Below are 20,680 nucleotides of genomic sequence, written 5' to 3'. Positions count from 1 at the left end.
AAGGTAGGATTACCTTCACAATATTTTGACTTCGAAGGATTTTAATCTCATTATTAAAAGCACAGTTGGCTAAAAGGGAAAAGAAACAGCGATTTTGTAAAACACCACTTCTCAAAGATCCAAGGGCATAAGAAGCCCTCCGAATCTTGTTAAAATGTAGTTTCTGATTCATCGGGTCTGAATGGGATGTGCACTCCGCATTTCTAACCGGTTCTCAGGGGCTGCTGCTGCTGCCGCTGGTCCCCAGACCACCCCTGGAGTAGCGAGGATACAGAGGGTTAAACATATCCAAGCCGTAAGTCGACATGACTGTGCCTGGCATGCTGGGGAATCAAGACGCATCTGGAATCACGACATTGCACTCCTAAGTGCCGTGGCCATCTGGTCTTCTTCAGGACACTGTGCTTCACACCCCTTTTCTGAGACACCACAAACCTCCGCAGTGCCTGCTTGCAATCTCTTTCTTGTTTTCTTTTCCCGGGCCTCCCTTTCTCCTCTCCTTCTCATGAAGGCAACGAGGGCAGGGAGAGGCCACAATCAAGCTATTCTATTGTGCAGTTCCTGCCCCCGTAGGCAGTTACTTCCTGAGAAAGAAAAAAGAAGAATGCCAACCCAAGAGAAGAAGAAAATTTAAAGCCTCTCAGTTTTCCCATTAAGTTTTGGATTGTGGTTTTATTGCCTTCTTTTGATTCGACTTTCATCCATTTTGGACTGGCATTTTGATTTACAACCCAAATCTCCCTTTAAGACCAGAGACTCTTAAAAAGCTACAACATCGTTCTGCATCCACTGAAGATACACAAAGCCACAGAAAAAGCTGTCTATCAACAGAAGCATGACTTTCCCTGAGCCGGTCAGAGAGCTAAGGTCACAAGACAACCAGGTGAACTAATTTAGGGAACAGCATGGATCTCCAAGGCAGATGGGACACCCAGACTGTGACCTTTGACAGAGTATCATAGGAAGGAGTGACCACCATAAAAGCAGGGAAGAAGAAAACAGCCACCATATTGATGAATCCTACGGGGCTAGTGTGTACTAGCATGACAGTATAGAATCCCCGAGAGCCTCTCTTCAGCTTCTTTCCCCATAGGTTTCCAGTGCTACTCCTGAGAAGGACTGTTAGGGACCGAAGAGTGATCCTTTAGAAGGACACAGGCCAGAAATCCATCCACTTCCCACAATTCTATTCCACATTAAGCTCTTCTCCACTGGGAGAAGAGCAGAAAACCATCCCACTCCCTAGACTCAAGCAAAGATCCACTGATTCTTGAGAAGGGCAGAAGCAAAAGCTATCTGCCCTGATGGAAAGACAACAAACTCTCAGACCCAGAGTCCAGTAATGACATGAAGAAGAGGTCCGCTACCTACACCCCCCACCAGGGAGGGGCAGGAAAGTCTCTCTCCCCAAGATACCCGCAGACACAAGGCAGAGATAGACCGCCAGGAAGAGGAGAAGGAACAGGGACAAAGACCAGGTCCCGAGGTGTAGACACACAAGGCCTGCCCGAGACTGAGGCTGGACCAGAAAAACGGACAACTCCACCACCACAGTCGCTGCATTACGCTGAACACAGGGCAAGAATGGTCTACTTCTAGATGAGCACCAACATGGAAAGAGATCCCTTCAGTGGAGCAGGTGTGGCCAGTCTGCTGAAAGCTGAGGATAGAGTGTGACAGTGAGAAAGACCCTCTGGCACACCGGCCACACTAAGCACAAGGTAACTACGGGCTACCACTGAAGAATGCTGGCGTCTGATGGGCTGAGGGTAACTCCAGCAGCCGGGAGCCCAGTCCCACCCTACTAACTCCCTATTAACTACTTACTGATCTTGTCATCTGCTAACAAGATTAACATGACCCCTCACATCGATCACCTGACAAAAGAAGAAGTGTGCCATTTCTGGATAGCAATATTATTTACTGCTTTTCTAAAAGCAATGTCCAACATTCAACCAAAATTATGACATATTTTTAAAACTGAGGAAAATCAACCCACCGCCAAGACAGAGCAACTAGACAGAGATGATTCAGATTTTGGAACACTCAGACTGAGAGTTTAATATAGCTATGATTAATATGTAAAAGGTACTCATGGAAAAGAAGAATAAATGCAAGAAAAGACAGAAAAAATCAGGAGAGACATGGAAACTATAGGAAATAAAGAGAAATTCTAGAAATAAAAAATGCCTATCAGAAGTAAAAATTTCATTTGATAGGACACATTTAAAGAATCAGTAAACTTTCAGATTGATCAATAGAAATTATCTAAATAGAAATTAGAATTTTTTTTAAGTATCCGAGAGCTATAGAGCAATATCATATAGTCTGATATGCACTTAATTAGAGCACTGGAGGAGAGAAAGAAAGAGTGCCAAGGTAATTAAAGAGGACAAACTATAGCCTTTTTAAACACATAGTGCTGGAAAACCTAGACGTCCATATAAAAAAGTGAACTGTGACTTTTACCTCACACCAGATACAAAAATTACCTCAAAATATATAACTAAATACAACATTTAAAACTATATAATTTCTACCAAAAAAAAGTACCTATTTGTAGTCCTGGTTTTAGGAAGGATTTCTTAGGACACAAAACTGATACTCATAAAAGAAAAAAATTGATAAGTTGAACTTATGAAATTAAATGAAAATTAAAAATTCTGCCCTTTTAATGACACTTTTAAGAATATGGAAAAAAAAAAGCCAGAGATTGGGTAAAGGTATTTGCAAACACATATTTGATAAAGAGCTGGTATCCCCAATATATTCGATTAAAGATCTGTAACAGAAAGATAGGTAATATAAGTTTAAAAATGGGTGAATGATTTGAACAGACACTTCACCAAAGAAGATATACAGATGGTAAAGAAACAAATGAAAAGGTACTTAACATATAAGGGAAATGAGAATGAAAGCTACAATGAGGTACCACGGTATACCAACTCAAATTCCTAAAATTACAAAGACTGATTAATACCAAGTACTGGGAGGCTGTGGAGCAAGTAACACATTAATATATTGCTGACTGGAATGCAAAATGACACAGTCACTTTGAAACAGCCAGAGGGGAGGACCTGGGTGGCTCAGTGGGTTAAAGCCTCTGCCTTCGGCTCAGGTCACGATCCCAGGGTCCTGGGATCGAGCCCCTCATCGGGCTCTCTGCTAGGCAGGGAGCCTGCTTCCCTTTCTCTCTGCCCCTCTCTCTGCCTACTTGTGATCTCTCTCTCTGTCAAATAAATAAATAAAATCTTTAAAAAAAAAAAAAAAAGAAAGAAAGAAACAGCCAGAGGGATTGTTCTCAAATAATACTAAACATACAATTGCCATACTTACCTTATGACCCAATAATCTGACTGCTAGTAACTTAACCAAGAAAAGTGAAAACATAAATCTATACAAAGACCCATTAACTAATGATCACAGTAGCTTTAGTCAGATAGCCAAAAACTATAAATAACCCAAGTGTTCATCAATTGGTGAATGGATAAACACATTGTGGTACATCCATACATCCACACAGTGGAATTCCACTCAGCAATAAAAAAGAATGAACTACAGGCAAAAACAGGTATGAATCTCAAAATCCTATGCAAAGTGAAAGAAGTCTGAAATGGAAGTCTATATACTCTATGACTTCATTTACATATTATGAAAAAAGAAAAATTCTGGGACAGAAATCAGATCAGTAATTGTCAGGGCAGCAAGTAGGGAAAGTAGATCTTCTATGAACAACACTCTTCCAGGTGTAGAAGACCGTGGTGGTGGCTGTGGTGGTGGTTACATGACTGTATACATTTGTTGAAACTTATCAAACCATAAACTTCAACAGAGCGAATTTTACCATGTATTAATTATTCTTCAGGAAGCCTAACCAAAATAAATAAATAGATAAATAGTACTTCAGCCAAAGGATGGTACTTGGTCAAGTGTGTATCCACATGGAAAAAATTAATCTTGACCCTCTACTTCACATGATACACAATGGAATCAATTTCAGATATATTACAGATCATAATATAAAAGTAGAATGATATAGCTTTCAGAAGGAAATAGAAAATATCTTTCTGATCTTTGAATAAGGCCAAGGTTTCTTAAATAGGACACAATAGTGCCAACCACAAAGGAAAACAAAAAACAAAAAAACAAATACTTTGTACCATTTTAAAGGAATTTCTGTTCATTAAAAAGAGAGTGAAAGATAAACCCCAGGAAAAAGAGGAGATATTTACAACACATATAATCCTAGCAAAAGCTCAAATCCAGAGTACATATTATTAAAAATGTCTACAATTTTTAAAAAAAGATAATTCAATAAGACAACTCAATTAAAAAAAAACAGAGTAATCACCTCAATTTTTTTTAAGATTTGAAATAAAACAAGATATATGGACAGTCAATTAACATATGAAAATGTACTTCACTTTACTGGTCTATAGGGAAATACAAATTAAAACTACAATATGATACTATACACTCACCAGTAGAGCTTAAATAAAAAGCAACCAATCAAACTAACAAAAACAGAAAAAACCTTGTATTGGGAAAATATGGAAAACCAGAACCATCACATATTCCTGACTGGCATGTAAAGTTTTAAATCAATGCAACCATTTTGAAAAATTCTTTGATAGAGTCTGCTAACGCTGAACATATACCTACTCCAAGACCCAGAAATTCCCCTCCTGCAAACAAAGCCAAAAGAAATGTGTGTATGTAGCCAAAACCATAACTTAACAAAACTGACTCAAGAAGAAATAGAAAATCTAAATAAGTCAGAAATCAAAGCAGTAGGTGAAAATTCTTCCCTCAAGGAAAACACCACACCCAAACTGTTTTGGTGTCAAGTTTCATCACACATCCAAGTAGCCAGGAATTCTAGTATTTTGAAAACCATTCCTGATAGTGAAAATACTAGACAGGAAAATTTTAGCCAATCTCAGGACATAGTTTAGCAAACTACATCTCACTGAGTACAGAAAGGGTATGTATCATTAGCAATGCAAGATAGCTTAACATTAGAAAATCAATTAATGGAAGAGGGGGGCTAAATTACCATGAACAAAATTTTTATCAAAGGATAAAAATCACTTGATCACTTCAGTAGATTAGAAAAACATTCAATAAAATTCAATGTACAGGTGACCTAATTTACTTTTAACAAACCAGGAGTAGGAAAGAAATTTCTTAATCTGATAAAGAATATTGGTAAAGTACTACCATCAAAAATGATGTACCCTCATTGATTTGATACAATTTAACTACTGTTGGATGTTTAGATTCTCTCCTTTTTGTTTCATTCAGCTACTATAATTTATGCTGCCCTAAGCACCTTTGTGCATGTTGATAAAATTGCCAGACCTCTCTGTGCCTCTACTTCCTCATGTACAAGATGGAAATAAGGCAACACCTGACTCATAGGGCTATTCCAAGGATTAAATAAGATGTTGAATTTAGGTCTTAGGGAGTCTTGGGAGAGAAGTGTGGCTTATAAATCTGAAAGCTCTTGTTCTATATTTACCTGGTGGCAGATTTCTCAAAGCACGCTGTAGGCTCAAGTCAGAAGAAGTCACTCTGTCAAAAACAAAGAAAGTTATTGTGTTAGATTATCAGGAACTAAGGATATAATATCTGAGGAATGCAACCAGTGATGGGAACTATTGCTTACTCCAGGATTCCCCCACATCATTTGATTACTTCTGCCCACCCCAATTTCCTTCCCTGGAATCAAGTGAGGATGGCTACTACCACGCTCTTGTCATCTGCTCTTGTCCTACAGCCTTCCATTTGGCAGCCAGAATGGCAATTCCAAAGTTTGAGGACACAGACTACACTCCTCCTGAAACCCCTTCCATAACTTCCTCTTATACTTGGGCAACCTTCTTGTCATGTCCTATAGAGACTTTCATCATCTAAGTCCCACCTACATCTCTAGCTTTGTTTCTCATCTCCAGAACACTGTCCGTGCTCCAGTTACCCTATACCTCCTTCAGCTTCTCCTTCCTTGCCACTTTGCTGCTTTCATACACAATGTTCTCTCCCTCTGCCAAAATTATCTCCCCCTCCCACTCACCTCCACTTGATTATTTCCTACTTGTCCTTCCATTCTCCACTCAAGTGTCACTTCCTCAGTCAGCCATCTGCTCCCCTCGACCATCTTAAGTTCCTCTCTTTATACTTCCAAAGAAGCTAGCACTTTTCTGTAACATCATGCATGCAACTCATAATTCAGTAGACCTTGTCTTCCCTGGGAGCCCAGGGATCATGATTGCTTTGTTCACAGCTATATCCTTATGCCTCACCCAGCCCTGGTCTCACAGTAAAACTTAATAAATATTTATACAGTAAAAGAATTTCCAAACCCATTCCTCACTTCTTAGCTTTCTAACTCATCTTTTGATTCATGCTGCTCATTTAACAGACTTCCTACTTTCCTACCACATATCATTAATTGTTAAGATTCTCTGATGGTAAGAGAAAATGCTGTTTTATATAACAATAAGGAAGGAAGAAAATCAGCTGCACATTAAACTGTGATACACTACAATTTAGGACTTTTGTTTCATACTTACTGAAAGAGCCCTACTGGACTTATGCAAAGCCTGGGTTTAACATATCCTTAAAAGAGGAAAACATGAAAAAGTGAGTGGAATAAATTGGTTAGGGATGCAAGTTTACTTTGGTTTGGGTATTCACATTCAGAAGCCATTCTTTGACTCATATTTGACACAATATCCAGGGAGTGCATTTTCCCACATAATATTGTCCTCTCTGCCACTAAGAGCTTTAGTAATGCAGCACATCCTAAAAGAGTGCTCAAGGATTGTATTAGGGATTTTTTTCTAAGCTTCTGATACTTATCCACAAGCGCTGGCAAGAAAATCTTACTAATAGATGGCAGAAGATTGCAGTCAACACCTGGGACTTACATTCCTTTCTAAGATGGTCATCAAATGGATTGCTGACTGAAGCAATAGGGTTTCAGTTGTTGTCACGCTACTGGAACTGCCAAGTTCACACATGCCCAGGCAATGCAGCTACAGCACAACCACCACCCGACTGGCTGCAACAATAGATGCTTCTGGTTGTAGGCACATTCTGGTATCAGGGTACCAAAATGTGAGAAAGATAAAACTTGAGAATCAATGAAATATGAGAAGTTAAAAAAGACTCTTCAGAGAACTCAGGAAAGTTCTTAAAAGGAAGAATGTAAATTCTTTCTCTCTCTCTCTTTTATGCACATGCACACACACACACACACACACACACAATCAAAAGTATGACCAGAAATTTTGAGCGGTCACACACTGAAGTAAAGAGAAGAGTGCTCAAGGCACTGGCCTAAAGAGGGAGGGATAAATTTAACCCCCCTCCTCCAGCCAGGCCCTTGGAGCAAGAAGGCATTTCCTGACTTTCCACTAGTCCAGCCGCACCCTTACGGACAGAGTCCTCCCCAAGGTATATCTTCTCTCTAATGACTTTTTAACATATTAAAATACCTCTTCTTCTTCTTCTTCTTCTTCTTTTTTTTTTTTTTTTTTTTTTGCTTCTTATTCTGTGTATGATTAAAAAATACAAGAGAGACATCTACCCACTTGGACTTTTAGCTGTATAATACAGTGTTGTTAACTATAGGCACAATGTGGTACAGCAGATCTCTAGAACTTGTAACTGAAACTTACATTCATTGAATAGCAACTTTCCTTTTCCCCCTCCTTGAGCCCCTGGCAGACATCACTCTACCTTCTGCTCTATGAGTGTGAATATTTTAGACACTTCTTACAAGTGGAATCATGAAGGACTGGCTGGTTCATCCATGCTGTTGCAAATGACAGGATTTCCTTCTTTTTTAAGGCTGAATACTATTCCATTATCTGAAAATACCACATAAAAATACCATTTTTAAGAACATCATTTTTAAGTAAGAGGAAAATTCCTAGAAATGTGCCATCACATTAGAGTAGAGCAGACTATAATTCCTTCATCTGCAGTCCAGCATTCCAGGGTCCTGGAGTCTCAATTTATGAATGCTCAACCATTGCAGAGAAAAGGAGCAGAAAAGAGATACCACTGGAAAAGCCAGTAGGCCTCTCTGTGCATCAGTTTCCTCATCTATAAAACAGTTATATTCAGGGTCCCAGAAAGAAAGAGATTACAACTTAAATAGGAGTTTTAATGAAGGGGATTATTTACAAGGCATGGACAGGGTTAAGGAAACTGCCAAGGAATGGTGAAGCGGGTACCTTCCAGTGGCCAAATCCAGGAAGAAGCCACAGGCCAGATAAACCCATCGATTGTGATCCTTGGAAATTATGGTCCCAGGGCTCGGAACAATGTGGAAGAGGGGGAAGACTAGATCTGGAAAGACAGGGAAGACCCAGCACACAACATCTCTGAGTTCCCATAAAATTCCAATATTCTATGACTCTGGATACAGATTTAAGCTCTGCTGTAGCAAGAAAAAAAAAACCTCTGTTTACTCCAAGGATTTGAGGATAATCCACGAGGATGCATTTTCTCATCATTCTGTGTGCTTAGCTCAGCTAACAGCACTCATTTGTTGCTCTTGGAGACAGCTCAGGTTGAGAACATCGCACTTAAGCAGTCCCTCTTTGCCTTTAACTGAGCTCTTACAAAGGTGGCAGGATTCTGCTTTGAGCTAGTAATTGATGTTTCCCCCTCCTTGTCTTATCCCCTGAGAACCTCCCCTTTTCCAGAAGGAGGATCCTATGGTGTCCACCACCTCACAGAAGAGATGCTCAGGCAGGAGCAGAGAAAAAGGTTTTGGCTTTTGAAACCCAGCACTTAGTCTCAGAACAGAGACAACAAAGCCAGAGCAAGGCTTAGCACCTGCTCCCACGTGCGCCCCGCCCAACCCCACACCCAGATGATTATTTTGTTGGGGGAACATGTAGAGAGAAAGGACTGAGCGCACATTACGTTTCACAAGTGCAAGGCTCCCAAATTCTTTCCCCACAAGCTGAGACAGTAAACAGCAAGTTTCCCTCTTCTCCCTCAAACTCATTTTCAAGTCTCCCAGGCGTTCCCTGTCTGGGCCCTGCTCCAGGGACCACCTCGCCTACCCCATGCCCGCCCTCCAGTGGCAGCAAAGCCTATGGGCCTCAGGAGTCTCAAGGGTGCTCAGTCCTAGGACACTTGTGTGAGATATTTAATTTCAAGAATCAAGGATCTTTTCAAAAATTTCATTTTGATAAACAGTTGCTTCTGGAGAAGTTCCTAGTATCATCTGTTCCAAGGGCTCACACAAAGGGGCCAACCAGTTTCTAGCAACTCTCCTTTCCTGAACTTGGAGGCAATACTGTGCTCAAAGCCCATGGGGTTTTTGCTGTAACTGTTCCGCAGACATCCAGCGGGGCAGCACCGGCCATTAGAGAGATGTCCCACAGTGCTGTGAAAGCTCTCTCAGAAGAGAAGGGAGTCACACTGGGTTCGAATGAAAACCCATTTGGGGGAAAAAAACAAAAATAAGTTGCTGAGTAAAACGTCGTTTCTCCTTTCAAAGGAGATAGGTTATTTCCAAGTGGCTTCATAATGTGAAAAAACACTAACTTCTGGCAAAAAAACTGAAAAGAAGAGGGAGGCTGCCATTCTGCCCATTTGGAAGGGGGAGTCTAGGAGGGCTGGAGAGTTCAACAATTATCTGGATGGCTACGGCCAAATTCTTTAACCTCTCTGTGTCTCATTTTTCTCATGTGCAAAAATGCCACGGTTCAGATTAAGATAGTTATTGAGGTCCCTTCCAACTCTAAGAATATATGACTTTCAAGCAGGAAAGGAACTTTCCAGTTCAGAGTCCAAGGATTTGCTATCGAAAAATGAAGCCAAGAAAGAAGAAAGAACTGCCATTATCAGCCAGTGGGGCTGTAGTCTGACAAATAACAGAAAAGAAACGTTCTATGGATCCTGTCACTCGACATGTTATAGCCGCGTTCCCATCCTGGATACCACACGAATGGGCCATTCCATGCGTCTCAAGAATGCCCCGACCATATTAGGAATTCTCCTAAGTGGCTCCTCTGTGACATTACACAGCGCTGGTCCTGACATGGCCATTTCAGTCAGCTTCAGGCTGAATTCTAGATGAAAATATTACAGTTGGATGATTTGTCAAGTGCTAAGTCTAATCCTTGCAGCTCTTTTTCCAGAGTCCTTAAAAAGAAGAGTGCCAGATGTTATACTTGTATATTTAATGGGAAGCTGAATGGGAAGAAAACAAAACGCAGCAAGCTTAGTGGTAATATTTAACTGTTTTTGAAAACCCACCATCGAAACATACCAAAAATAACATATTTTTCAAAACGGTGACAAAGTCAAATATCTCTCAAATACAAAAAAATAAGTCTGTCATGAGCTATTTGGAATTAAGCAATCTGTCGGTTGTAAACTGCAAGTTCTCCTTTATAAGTAGTTTGCATGCTTCCAACTCTCTCAATAAATACCATGTTAATACATCAGAAATATTCAGGGAGAATTTCATCAGTGTCAGAAGACACTAACTAATCAGTTACTTAGGTAACAATAGGCTGATCTCCCATAAGCACTAGCACTTATCAGGGATAAATATAACTCATCCTCTATTGCCCCAAACTTCCCCTCTTGCTATCCCTTTCCACTTACCACACAAGCCAGGAACCTGAACATTATTTAACACTCCTCCTCTCATCAATAACCAAATTCTATAGATTGTGCCTGATGAGCATCTTGGTCCCCTATTCTCTATCCTTATTGCCACTGCCTAGGTCAAGCCTTAATCCCCACCTACTGGACAGTTTCAAGGTCTTTTAGCCTTCAATGACTTCAACTGATTCATCCATCCTTGACATTTCTTTTCCAAATACATATTCAATATGTCATTCCCCTAATCATACTCACTCTTTAATGGGTTACCTAATAGGAAGAATTTAAATTTCAACATGGTGTCCCTCCTCATACCCCATGTTTCAGCCTTGTCACACTGTTTACAGTTTTCCACTGAGTGATATCCAGGTCTCTGTGTTCTTTAACCAACCAACCCCTCCCCATCCCACTTCCAAAAGGGTCCATCTAACAACTCCAGTTTTTTCAAGATGGAAACTCCTCCCTGGGCCAAGGCAGTCTGTCCCCTGCCTCTCCCTTCACTTGACACTACCCTCCTTCTGCACTGCTCAGCCCCAGTTGCACCAGCCCTCTGGAGGCTCTGCTTCCCTCCTCCGGGCAGCCATTTGCCACATGCAGTATATCCTTTTCTAACTACTCTACACTTGCCTAACTTGAACTCATTCTTTGGGTTTCAAGTTCAATGTGACTCTCTCTGAGAGGCCTTCCCTGACCTCCTAAAAGAAAATCTTGTTCTTCTGCTACATACTTTGTAGGCTACTATTTTTTTCCCTTATTGCACTTAATCATAGCTGATGGTTATGTTTATTATCACAGTTCTTACCACTGTGAAGTAGAGATGATCAAGTCCAAAATTTATTCCCAGGGGCTACCACAGTGCCTAGCACATAAAAATATTGTTTCAACAATTCACAGTACTGCCAGCTTCACTTACTTTGCAAAAGTTCCTCCCATTCCTCTCCAAGCGTCCATAGCTTCAAGCTACTGGGTTGGGTGGGCTATAAGGAGGATCCCTGGCCTTTCTAAAGGCTTAGGGCCAACTTCCAAACCACCTACCTTTCCTCCCACCTCTCCTTGACCCCAGCCCATTAACTCATCTCAGATTCTTCATCACTCAATTATAAAAAGCAAGGAGCAGTCTTGGCAAAGATGCAAATATCTTTAGAGAACTGGAGAGAAAGAAGAAACTGAGTAGGGAAAATCAAAATTCTCTGAGGAAGAGAAGGAGTAGAATTTCAAATATTGCATGTTAACAGTATGTTAACTGTTGCTTACACACACATACGTACACACGCGCACAGAGGCAGAGAGACTGCAAGACGAAAAGAGGTAGAAGAGACACAATGGATCAAATGGCTTCTGGATCCAAATCCTGCTTAAAAACATTTCAATATAAGCTGTATATTAGGTAATTTTGGAATTACTGTTAATTGTCTTGGGTATAATCGTGACACTGCAGTTACGTAGAATAACGTCCCTATTCTCAGGAGAAGCATGTGAAAGTGTCTAAGAGTGGAGTATCATGATGTTCTTAACCTATATTCAAGGGGGTCAGGAAAAGAGTGTGGACATTTATAGATCAATCTTGCTTAAACACAAACCTAATCTAGTGTGTGTATCTATGGAACAAGCAAGAGAGAGAAAGCACACAGAGTGAAATGAAAAATTGTGACTATGTACTGTTCTGTCAACTCTTCTGTAGGTTAATTTTAAAAATAAAAAAGAATGAAAAATAAATAAGTAATAAGTAAGGAAATAAAGTCCCTTGTACGTGTGCACTGAATATTCTCTTTTGAAGCTCTAAATGCATTGACCTAAGAGGGAACAATGCCCACAGCCCTTCATACAGAAAGGAATTGTTCATTAACCCCTCAGAGAACCCAGCCTTCTGATGGAAGAGTAATAGCATCTGGGCAGTGCCAGTAGGAGGACAGGCCTGGGAGGGATCAAACTAATCTCTTCAGCATTTCCTGAGGGCTTCAGCACAATGGACCCAGCACAAGGCAGTCTCATTTCTGTGAAATTCCTTTTTTTTTTTTTAATTTATGTGTGAGAGAGAATGAGAGAACATGAGAGGGGGGAGGGTCAGAGGGAGAAGCAGACTCCCTGCTGAGCAGGGAGCCTGAGGGGGACTCAGTCCTGGGACTCCAGGATTATAACCTGAGCCAAAGGCAGTCACTTAACCAACTGAGCTACCCAGGCACCCTCATTTCTGTGAACTTCTTTGCCCTTCTACAGCCCCTCCTCATAAATGATGGGAGATTTAACATGGGTATGAATGAAGCCCTAATCCTTCAGGTACTTATTCTAAGAGTGACTACTTAATTTATTATTCAAGTGAAGATTCTTTGGAGAGTGAAAAGGGATGCTAACCAGGCAGGGTGCTAGGACTGTCCCAGGAAAACTGGAACTGTCTCAGGAATATGTGGATATATGGTCATCCTATTTATCTTCCATGAGTAGGTATATGAGACAAATACATAAATGATGGCAATAGCAATATTAATTTAACCATAAAACAAAATAACACAAAGCAACTGCCATCCACAAATTGCTTGGGAGTTCAAAGGCAGGGATAAAGTAGTTCCTTCAGAGGAATCAGAAATTCATGAAGAAGCAGCATTTTAAATTGGTATTAAAATAATCATTGTATTTCTGTACATAGAAATGGAAGGGAAGGTCATTCCAGATGGAAAGAATGGTGTGAGCAAAGTAGGAAAGCATGAGGGTATACCAGAGAAATGGAAGGAACCTAATGTAGCTGATCTGAAGAGATGTCCATAGGAAAGACAGGCAATAAGCCTGGAGAGGTAAATTGAAACCACAGTGGAAAGTGTGTACTCAGTCCACCAGGCAACAGAGAGTCACTGAGGGTTTTTGAGAGGGACAGTAATAAGGATGTGGAGGGCCTTGAATGTCAAGCTAAAGACTTATGGCCAGAAAATCAGATAGATCTTCTACTGAACAGTCTTCTACAATAAGAACACCCTTAAGTGTAAACCCATGTTAGCCAGTCTACACACATGAATGATATAAACCAAAAGAAAATTGCCACAGACACTGATATTATAAGCTTCTTAAAGCCACCTTTATTCTCTCTTGTAGGTGGTTCTGTTTTTGTCTGCTGGGTCAAGTTCTACTTCTGTCAAATTTTCCCAGGAGTCCTGCTGCCTGAAAGCCGCAGAAGCAGAAATAAGAGTTAAAATGTTCAGAATTGTCCAAGCTCAAGAAGATGAAAACCAAAAACACAGCACTTGAGTTAAAGGAAAAGCAGTTACCAAAAGAGGAGGGATGTGATAAGTTTCCTTTGAAGGTGGGAAACTACATTTTGAAGGCAAAGTTAATTTTATGCAAGTTCTTCTACCCCACACAAAAAAAGCCTGAGGTGATCTCATATTTAATAAAATTAATTAAATTTTCCCCAAAGGTTAATTTATAGACATTTATTGGATTACATAGAGAATTTCACAGGGGAATAATTAAAAGACTATGTTTCAACTGTTTTCAATTTTATCCCAGATATTGGACTAGACAAGAGAACATACCTCAAAGAAGAATATGTCACTCCAGAGAAAACTATTAATATCAAATCTTTCTGGAAAAGGTGAACAACACTGGCAAAGCAATCTCATTTCCAGAGAGAATGGCCCAACAGGAAGCCAGTGCTCTGGTCCCTAAATACAAAGCCTAGAATATTTGTAAATAGAAAAGCACATATTCTGTTTCTCTAGAGCGTGTGCCCCATTCAAAAACTATTCCCTGGTCAGTATAGGCCATAAATGAATGATAAAAAGGCTGATCTAGAAAGTAATTCTCGAATTTTAAATCCATGGAATTTTATTTCTATAGGAACATCCAGGGAGTAAAGAGGGGCCAACTTTAAAAGGCTGCCACTGGGCTTTGAGCTTTCCAGAAGAGAACTGCAACTAAACGCAGCCCATCATATGTGCCTACATTCACAAGTCACACATGCATATACACCTGTGGAAGATGAAAGGGGATGACTTCATCATTCTGAAATCTGATAAATAAAATAGAATCAAATGTTTTTCTTGTCTCTCCTATATGAACTATACCACTGGGTGACCAAAAAATAGAGGAAGGAAAACAATTCTTTACAAAGTATTCCCTCTGATAAATGGGGGGGGGGGGGTCTAAACTAGAATATCACCATTTTACTGATCCCAATAAGTAAGTAAATCTGAGCACTGAGCATTAACGATTGTTAGCGAGACAAGTATTACATGCTTCCTGATGGAAGAACACTCCTCTAATATTGCCCCCAAAATTGTCTGTGCATCTGATCAAACCTGAAAATCAGCTACCACATTGCAGGAAGTAGAGAAGACAGAGGAACACAGTGAAATGTACCAGGACTATGCAATCAGCAAAATCCAGACTCTGAAAAACTCTATAGGCCAGAGGGCAGGATTCATCCACACCTAAACTATACAGAAAAGAAAAAGATGGAGCAGAAATCTGTATAGGAAGAAAGGTGCATCCATTTTTTAAATGTGTGAATATATTTAAAAAGTATTATATATTAAAAAGTATTATATATTAAAAGTATTATATATTAAAAAGTATTATATATTAAAAAGTTTGGGTGATTACTGTAAAAGTCTGATCACTTATGAAGGAAAGTGGAGGGTCTGTGATTGAGAATGGGCACATGGAAGGGAACTCTGGAGTAGGTGGCAAATTTCTGTTTTCTGACCGGCATGGTCATTACAAATATTTTTGCCTTATGGACAATTATTAAGTTATATATTTTATTTGGAAGGGGGTAGTGTATTTCTGTGCTTTGTTTTTAGAATGAAGTTGATTAAATTTAAAAATAAGAAATTTCCAGTAAACTCACTGGAAGCATGAAAAAGCCTCTAAAGAACCACCCTATATTTTCCAAATTTGGGGGAGGTATGATAGGTAAATAAGGCAATAATGATTCCTATTGGGGCTAACATACTGTCAGTGCATTTCTACAATCAGTAGTAGAAAAACAATAAACTAAAAAGGAATATAGTTCAACTAGAAAAAATTGAAAAAAAAATTCACTGATACATATAACTCTTTGGCCTCCCCTCCCAAGGAACCTCCCTGTGATTCCCAAAATTGTTGTAGCCCATCTTCCATGTACAAGAAGGGATGGTGTAATAATCCAGAGGCAAGCCCGATATAAGAATCACAATTTAGAATACTAGCATTTTGGAACAAAATTAGCCTTTTCTGCTAATTTTCTCTCTCTGAGAAACAGCTTCTGCTATTTACCCTTGAAAACCAGTTCCTAGGCTCTTGTGGAGGTAGGACTCCTAGCCTTGGAGACTGTTGACCACATGACCTGAACTGCCTACGATAACCTGTGTCCTTTGACCCACCAAGCTATAAAATCAGGTAAATGCAGACACACTGGCACCAAGTGGAAGGGATATGTAAGAAGGGTCTGTAGCATGTCCTAAAGGTACAAATAAGTTGATGCTTAGACGACTCTGATTTGACAGTCCCACCGACTGCTGCTACATTGCTTTCTCTCAACCCACACATATGACCTCATGAGGAATGCTCTGTAACCAACTGGTGGTGGAAAAAAAGACTCAGGCATGTTTTACACATGATTCTCCATTATAGATCAGCACTTTGTAGAAGTATGCAGGGGGGTGGCCAAAAAATACTGGAGCAAGAAACTCCCCACAATTGGTAGAACTCCTACAGTGTTTCTGGATATCCACTTTTTCTAGACTGAAAGATGGCCAGAAATATAAGTCTATACTAACTCAAACAGAGTACTTAATGATTTGGCCAGATGGTCAGAAGACTAGAAAGAAGAGAATTAAAACACTGACCAGAAAGAGGACTGAGGAATGGGTATATGGATGACCCTTTGGAATGGGCAAAGGATATGAAGCATTCATATCTCGTGTGCATTCTCTCCTACAGAGCAGGCAGGTAGACAAGTGAACACATTCTGAGGATGTCAAGTCTGCCTTCTTTTCTCAGCTACCCCAGTGCTCTATCCAAGCGCTTCTCTTTCGAGTGTCCATGGCAGCAACCAAGCAGGTTATGTAGGCATAGGTTCACCAAGGCCAATCTGGCTCCCAACATTACTGAGTACTCAACCCTCCAAGAGCAGAAGCCAACAATGAGCCCTGATAGATGAGCAAGCCATCTGATGGGGGTGGATTTACACTGGTTCCCTTCCGTCATGGAGGGGCCAAAGATCTGTCTTCACTGGAATAAACACAAACACATTCTGCATATGGATTTGCCTTCTGCAAGTACCACATATTCAGACAACGCCTTGTTTTCCCTCATAGTCGCCCTCACATTTCTTCTGGCCAAGACAATTTCTCAATGAAGGAAGTACAGCAACTGACTATGAACACATAATTCTATGGTCTTGCCACATACTCCACTGTTCAGGAGCAGTTGGCCTGAAAGAATGGTGGCAGCACCTAGTGAAGGCTTAATTGTATCACTCACTGGGAGATAACACCTTGAAACCTTACGGCACTACCTTACACGATGCAATATACACTGTGGGTCAACAGCCCACAGAGGACATTAGTTCTTCCCTAACTAGAATACATAAGTCTGGGAACCAAAGGTTAAAGTTGGAGAATCCGCTCCTACTATTACACCTAATAACCTAATCACAACAATTTTGTTCCTTGGCCCTGAGATTTGGGGGTCTGCTAGTTTAGAATTATTAGTTCTCAAGGGGAAATGTTTCCATTGTAGGCACAAGAATGGTTCCAATGCACTCAAATTTGAGACTGCCCCTGGTTGTTTTAGACTCCTTGTGCAATAGAACCAATGGACAAAGAAAGGTTTTACTGTATGAACTGGGGTGACTGGTCTCAATTATCAAGATGAAATAGCCTGGATGCTGAACAACACAGGCATGTCTGTAATCCAGAGGATTCTCTGGGGTTCTATTTATTACCTCTATGTCTAGTAGTAAAGTTAATAGAAGATTTTATCAGACCAATAAAAGAGGGATGTCTAAGGACAGATGCTGCAGGAATAAAGATTTGTGTCAACCCATCAGAAAAAGAATTTTTACAAAGCAAAGGGCTATTTAAGGAGAAAGAAACATGGAAATGGATAAGGAAAGAAGGAAAATATATAGCTATAGATATAGACTAATATATGTAGATCCTATATCTGTATGCAGATAGATATAGATATAGATATATACATATATACAATTATGGCTTAGGATCAGTTACAGAAGTGAGAACTGTAGCAACTTACATGTGTTTTCTTTCTTGTTCTTCATATTCATATTTGTATATAGAAATCATCTTCCCCTTTTTCCTTTTCCCTATGTCATGTAAGGAGAGTTATTTGATAGTTCACTGTACAATTTAGCTTTCCAGGTTATAAAGTAAGTAGGATTTGGGTTCATCTATGAACAAAACTAATACCACCCCAGTATGGATACACCGACCGTAGAACTTAGTATCTCCCTCATCAGGGAAAGAGTGAGTATGCTTTCAGTTATGAAAGGGATAGTACCATCCACAGAAGCATTATAATCCTGCTGTTGTTGTTTTCTAAGGTGTGGGCAGAAGGCTGTGTATGGCTCAGAAGAGATGGAGGGGTGGCCTGTGCCTCACAGTTCCTACTCTTGCTCAACTCCACATTCTCTCTTCTCCACACCCTCCTCCCCTGACGGCACACCACATTTCTTAGACTAACTCACCAACTGACTTCCTGTTGGGTTCTTTCAGTTGGGACACTAGCAGGAGAATGGAAAACAAGAAGAAGGGAGAAGCAAATGGCGGTAGCAATGATGACACCATGGCTGGCGCACATGGGGGCCTGGGCTCCTGCACAGCCATTTTGGTTCTAACAGCAGAAGTGAACTATAAGCCAACCATACACAGGGACTCTTTTGTATTTCTGTGTTCCTTACGGTGCCTGCCCTAAGGCAAAAAACTCATAGTAGGTACATGGTCGTTTTGATTTTGTTGTGGTGGTGGTAAAAAACACACAACATGAAATTTACCATCGTAAGCATTTTTAAGTGCACAGTTCAGTAATGTGAAGTATATTCACATCGGGAAACTGATCTCCAGAAAGTTTTCATCTTGCAAATCTGAAATTCTATACCCACTAAATAACAAATCCCTTTTCCTGCTCCCCACAACCTATGGGAACCACCACCGTATACTTCCTCTTTCTACGAATTTGACTGCTTTAGATAAGTAGTCACATGATTTTTAATTCTTTTTAAAAAACTGACATAATTGTAAAATCTCAGAGTTGAGATTCACCCCCATGCATGGATCCTGTCTTTTTTCCTTGAAATGCACTAACCTCTATTTTTTGATCAACAGATCTCTGCTGGAAGAATCCCAGTGACAGTTTTAAATGCTGAGCCACCCTATGGGTGAGCACTTTTTGTGATTTTTTTTTAAAAAAGTTCTTTACATTAACCTAAAATGTTGAACTTCTGCTCTTTGATCCAGAATAGAGCATGTTCCCTCCATCTTCCAAAGCTGATATGTTTTTGTGCTATTTTACAAACATCTTTTAAGCTGGTATGTTTTAGCCTGCCATGAGACAGCAAGATTTGCATAAAGGCAGGAGGAGAGTATCAACTGCTGTTAATATCCAACACCCAGCAACAGCGTAGCCTCTAGCCAGAGGGAAAGCAGCAGAATTCAAAGAAACTAATTAAACAGAGAATCCGGCTTGTTCCTGAGGTCTGTTGCACACCCAGACCTTTAAAAATAAATATTCCACCACATGTTCACAAGATTACTGACAGTTTCCCATTAGGTGGCTACTTAGCAATTTAATAAACCAAAAGATTCTCTCCCAGGTAGTCATAATATCTACCACGATGCAAGGATGAAAACTGTCGCTAATGAAATTTCCCTGACAAAAACCCATCAATTTTCAAAATGATGTCTGAAGTTTCAGAGGCAAGATCTGCTTTTTGCAGTGTTGCTTGAAACATTCATGGCAATCCTTCCCTGAATAATTCGCACAATACATTATTTATTTATACCACACATTTATACCGTTGCTATAGAAGCATAACCCAAAAACAACAATAATGAAGAATTTGAAGAACACAGACACTGTGATGAAACATCCCTGGTGGAAGATCAGAGGCTGGACCAGCCTCGCATGAGAACCTGACTACATGATGCCACTGCCCCTGTGGCATGTGCTATCCACCTTGGACAACCTGTCCTCACCCTCTTCACCTTCATCGTTGTTAAATGCACTCAATAGGGCTTTGATAAGAAGCACCTGATGTGGGGCGCCTGGGTGGCTCAGTGGGTTAAAGCCCCTGCCTTCGGCTCGGGTCATGAACCCAGGGTCCTGGGATCAAGCCCTGCATCGGGCTCTCTGCTCAGCAGGGAGCCTGTTTCCCTTCTTTTCTCTCTGCCTGCCTCTCTGCCTACTTGTGATCTCTGTCTGTCAAATAAATAAATAAATAATCTTAAAAAAAAAAAAAAGAAGCACCTGATGTTACTTTATTTATTTATTATTTTTAAAGATTTTATTTATTTATTTGGCAGAGAGAGAGAGAAAGATCACAAGTAGGCAGAGAGGCAGGCAGAGAGAGAGAGGAAAATAGGCTCCCGCTGAGCAGAGAGCCCGATTCCAGGACCCTGAGATCATGACCTGAGCTGAAGGCAGAGGCTTTAACCCACTGAGCCACCCAGGTGCCCCTTAATGTTACTTTAAAAGAGAAGTGTAAAAATAAGTAAAATCCAGGAAAAAACGATTTATAAAGAATAAATGTAAATTACAAATAAACAGATGGGGAAAATAGCTTGCTTGTAATCAAGGAAGTGCCAATCAAAAGAACAGGAGACACGGGGCGGGGAGTGGGAGGTTGGGGGAACCAGGTGCTGGGTATTTTAGAGGGCACGGATTGCATGGAGCACTGAGTGTGGTGCAAAAACAATGAATACTGTTATGCTGAAAAGAAATTAAAAATTAAAAAAAAAAAGAATAGGAGACACTACTTTTGTCTCAACAAGTGAGGACAGGCAGAAACACTCGCAGTGGTGCAGGTGGACGTCATTGGTACAACATTTTA

General features: G+C 40.3%; 1 protein-coding gene across 2 annotated transcripts in view; it reads right to left on the bottom strand.

The window, feature by feature from the left end:
• NCALD (neurocalcin delta) overlaps nt 1-20,680 on the bottom strand; it is a 386,963-nt gene that overhangs the window by 263,248 nt on the left and 103,035 nt on the right. For both annotated transcript variants that reach the window (XM_082722759.1, XM_082722760.1), the window contains exon 2: nt 5,522-5,574. The gene's annotated coding sequence lies outside the window, so the exon portion shown is untranslated. The remainder of the gene's footprint in view (nt 1-5,521; nt 5,575-20,680) is intronic.

This window comes from Mustela nivalis (genome assembly GCF_964662115.1).
Source record: "Mustela nivalis genome assembly, chromosome: 2".
Classification (NCBI taxonomy): Eukaryota; Metazoa; Chordata; class Mammalia; order Carnivora; family Mustelidae; genus Mustela; species Mustela nivalis.
Note: the sequence above shows the minus strand (reverse complement) of the source record. Positions and strands in the feature narration are given on the sequence as shown.